Source organism: Babylonia areolata, chromosome 15, assembly GCF_041734735.1.
Source record: "Babylonia areolata isolate BAREFJ2019XMU chromosome 15, ASM4173473v1, whole genome shotgun sequence".
NCBI lineage: Eukaryota > Metazoa > Mollusca > Gastropoda > Neogastropoda > Buccinidae > Babylonia > Babylonia areolata.
Genome location: NC_134890.1, coordinates 21,621,682 through 21,626,681, shown reverse-complemented (window position 1 = coordinate 21,626,681; position 5,000 = coordinate 21,621,682).

Below are 5,000 nucleotides of genomic sequence, written 5' to 3'. Positions count from 1 at the left end.
TTGTCCCACAGAAAACAGACACTCAGACTGACCATCATCAGCTGGTTAGATGTTTCATAATGAAGCTATATTTGGACAATGTCAATTTTAGAATTTTTTCTTTTCTTTTCTTACGTGTGTTTCCACACAACGTGAGTCTATGTAATATACCGGTAGTTTTTGGTTGGTTGTGTGACCGTCCGTGCGTGCGCGCGCGCGCGCGCGCGTGTGTGTGTGTGTGTGTGTGTGTGTGTGTGTGTGTGTGTTAGACTTTAACGAATTCATTTTATTCTGATAATACACTGTCGAGCCCTAATGTGGCTTAACTATGGGGAGAAACAAAAACAGTATCTTCCCAGAAAATCTAACTATAATGATAATTGCACTTCAGGGAAGGGTACAACGATCATACAGAAGCCAACAGTGTTTCCAAAGTCAGGTTATTGTTATATTTTCATTTTTCTTTCACATAACTTCACACTTTTATCTGATATACTGACACACTGATTAATAGCAGTCATTTCGACACTTTCAATTCACTCGCGTATAAATCTGTTTTTTCTTTCAGGGATACAAAATACTGCAGTCAACTTCTGCCATTAGTTGAAGAGAAGCAGTCCAGAAATTTCGAATATAAAATTATGAGCAATCGTTTTCGACAATGAATAGCCCTTTGTCTGGAATACAATCCTTGATCGGGCAGACAGGTTTCTGCGAACTATAATTCTGCTTTTTTTTTAGTGTGAGAAAGCGTCTGAAGGAATTGGATTTATGCAGTATAATCATCGTGCATACTGAACCCGACAAAGTACTTTTGCAATTTTGTTACCTGATTTATCGATGCTGAAAAGTAGTAACGAAGAAAAGGATATATATACAGATTGTATTTTGCCCAGTTGCGTTCCACAGTTAAACTGAGTTCATACTATATGTGCGCGTTCGAAGATGTGTGTGTGTGTGTGTGTGTGTGTGTGTGTGTGTGTGTGTGTGTGTGTGTGTGTGTGTGTGTGTGTGTGTGTGTGTGTGTGTGTGTGTGCGCGCGCGCGCGCGCGCGCGCACGTGTTCGTGTGTGTGTGAATTTGTGTGAGTTTCCCTTCAAGGTAAACTTACGCAATCCACTTGAGAGATACATTCGCAGCCGAGCGTTCTCACGGAATCCGAAAATGATTGTGCTTATTTCATCGTTCGTGCCGAAGATACAGTGCCGTCAGAGGTTCGAAGAGGCTTGGATGTTACTGTCAGTGACCTTGGTATTGTGCTCACCTCACGTCACCCTGACTGGAGTCAGGAAGAACATGACATTTTGATAGAAATGTTCGGAGAATTAGAAGAACGTGTCCGATCCTCCGAACACTTTTATCCGAAATAACTGACGGGCGCAATAGCCGAGTGGTTAAAGCGTTGGACTGTCAATCTGAGGGTCCCGGGTTCGAATCACGGTGACGGCGCCTGGTGGGTAAAGGGTGGAGATTTTTACGATGTCCCAGGTGAACATATGTGCAGATCTGCTAGTGCCTGAACCCCCTTCGTGTGTATATGCAAGCAGAAGATCAAATACGCACGTTAAAGATCCTGTAATCCATGTCAGCGTTCGGTGGGTTATGGAAACAAGAACATACCCAGCATGTACACCCCCGAAAACGGAGTATGAATGCCTACATGGCGGGGTAAAAACGGTCATACACGTAAAAGCCCACTCGTGTGCATACGAGTGAACGCAGAAGAAGAAGAATCCGAAATAACTACACTTGCCTCGAATGATTATCGTGTACATTACGCTTGACATTATGAGTGTATTTGGATACTTATTTTACAACCTATCGAAGCATGTGAGTCGTAATGAAAACACTGAACATTTGAAACTTCGAAGGATCTAAAATTTGATCGTAATAAATTAACAAAATATCAATCGACATGAGCTGCTTAACGTAGAATTGTTATGTTTCCAACATGCACGTTATGAATCGACAAACAATTCATTTCTTATGGTGAGCGAAGATACTATTTGGATCGATGTATTTTCTAACTAACACTTGTCATAGCTACGGAAAATAAAGTGGTCTGGACATGTTTCCCTTTAAACAGGACTTTGCAAAAACCATGTTACAAGAGACAGTCAGAAGAAAAAAACACGGACAAGGAAGTTGCAGGAAGACACTGTTCAAGATTGGACAGGTATGAGGAATCCCAGAGAGAGGTGAAAGACATGACAGACAAGTGGAGGAAAGAGATTGGACAGGTATGAAGAATCCCAGAGAGAGGTGGAAGACAGAGACAGGGACAAGTGAAGGAAAGAGATTGGACAGGTATGAAGAATCCCAGAGAGAGGTGAAAGACATGACAGAGACAGGTGGGGGAAAGAGATTGGACAGGTATGAAGAATCCCAGAGAGAGGTGGAAGACAGAGACAGGGACAAGTGAAGGAAAGAGATTGGACAGGTATGAAGAATCCCAGAGAGAGGTGGAAGACAGAGACAGGTGGGGGAAAGAGATTGGACAGGTATGAAGAATCCCAGAGAGAGGTGAAGGACATGACAGAGACACGTGGGAGAAAGAGATTGGACAGGTATGAAGAATCCCAGAGAGAGGTGAAAGACACGACAGAGACAGAGACAAGTGAAGGAAAGAGATTGGACAGGTATGAAGAATCCCAGAAAGAGGTGGAGGATATGACAGAGACAGAGACAAGTGGAGGAAAGAGATTGGACAGGTATGAAGAATCCCAGAGAGAGGTGGAGGACAGAGACAGAGACAGGTGGGGGAAAGAGATTGGACAGGTATGAAGAATCCCAGAGAGAGGTGGAGGACATGACAGACATGTGGGGGAAAGACATTGGACAGGTATGAAGAATCCCAGAGAGAGGTGAAAGACATGACAGACAAGTGGGGGAAAGAGATTGGACAGGTATGAAGAATCCCAGAGAGAGGTGGAGGACATGACAGAGACAAGTGAAGGAAAGAGATTGGACAGGTATGAAGAATCCCAGAGAGAGGTGAAAGACATGACAGAGACAGAGACAAGTGAAGGAAAGAGATTGGACAGGTATGAAGAATCCCAGAGAGAGGTGGAGGACATGACAGAGACAGAGACAAGTGAAGGAAAGAGATTGGACAGGTATGAAGAATCCCAGAGAGAGGTGGAGGACATGACAGAGACAGGTGGGGGAAAGAGATTGGACAGGTATGAAGAATCCCAGAGAGAGGTGGAGGACATGACAGAGACACGTGGGGGAAAGAGATTGGACAGGTATGAAGAATCCCAGAGAGAGGTGGAGGACATGACAGAGACAAGTGGGGGAAAGAGATTGGACAGGTATGAAGAATCCCAGAGAGAGGTGAAAGACATGACAGAGACAGAGGCACATGAAGGAAAGAGATTGGACAGGTATGAAGAATCTCAGAGAGAGGTGAAAGACATTACAGAGACAGAGGCACATGAAGGAAAGAGATTGGACAGGTATGAAGAATCCCAGAGAGAGGTGAAAGACATGACAGACATGTGGGGGAAAGAGATTGGACAGGTATGAAGAATCCCAGAGAGAGGTGAAAGACATGACAGACAAGTGGAGGAAAGAGATTGGACAGGTATGAAGAATCCCAGAGAGAGGTGGAGGACATGACAGAGACACGTGTGGGAAAGAGATTGGACAGGTATGAAGAATCCCAGAGAGAGGTGGAGGACATGACAGAGACAAGTGAAGGAAAGAGATTGGACAGGTGTGAAGAATCCCAGAGAGAGGTGAAGGACAGAGACAGGTGGGAGAAAGAGATTGGACAGGTGTGAAGAATCCCAGAGAGAGGTGAAGGACATGACAGAGACAGGTGGGGGAAAGAGATTGGACAGGTATGAAGAATCCCAGAGAGAGGTGGAGGACAGAGACAGAGACAAGTGAAGGAAAGAGATTGGACAGGTATGAAGAATCCCAGAGAGAGGTGAAGGACAGAGACACGTGGGAGAAAGAGATTGGACAGGAATGAAGAATCCCAAAGAGCAGTGAAAGACATGACAGATAAGTGAAGGAAAGAGATTGGACAGGTATGAAGAATCCCAGAGAGAGATGAAAGACATGACAGAGACAAGATGAGGAAAGAGATTGGACAGGTGTGATGAATCCCAGAGAGAGGTGGAGGACAGAGACAGGTGGGGGAAAGAGATTGGACAGGTATGAAGAATCCCAGAGAGAGGTGGAGGACATGACAGAGACAGGTGGGGGAAAGAGATTGGACAGGTATGAAGAATCCCAGAGAGAGGTGAAAGACATGACAGACAAGTGGGGGAAAGAGATTGGACAGGTATGAAGAATCCCAGAGAGAGGTGGAGGACATGACAGAGACAAGATGGGGAAAGCGATTGGACAGGTGTGATGAATCCCAGAGAGAGTGAAAGACATGACAGACAAGTGAAGGAAAGAGATTGGACAGGTGTGAAGAATCCCAGAGAGAGGTGGAGGACAGAGACAAGTGGGGGAAAGAGATTGGACAGGTATGAAGAATCCCAGAGAGAGGTGGAGGACAGAGACAAGTGAAGGAAAGAGACTGGACAGGTATTAAGAATACCAGAGAGAGGTGAAAGACATGACAGACAGGTGGGGGAAAGAGATTGGACAGGTATGAAGAATCCCAGAGAGAGGTGGAGGACATGACAGAGACAAGTGGGGGAAAGAGATTGGACAGGTATGAAGAATCCCAGAGAGAGGTGAAAGACATGACAGACAAGTGGGGGAAAGAGATTGGACAGGTATGAAGAATCCCAGAGTGAGGTGAAGGACAGAGACAAGTAAAGGAAAGAGATTGGACAGGTATGAAGAATCCCAGAGAGATGTGGAGGACATGACAGAGACACGTGGGGGAAAGAGATTGGACAGGTATGAAGAATCCCAGAGAGAGGTGGAAGACAGAGGCAGGTGGGGGAAAGAGATTGGACAGGTATGAAGAATCCCAGAGTGAGGTGGAGGACATGACAGACAAGTGGGGGAAAGAGATTGGACAGGTATGAAGAATCCCAGAGAGAGGTGAAGGAC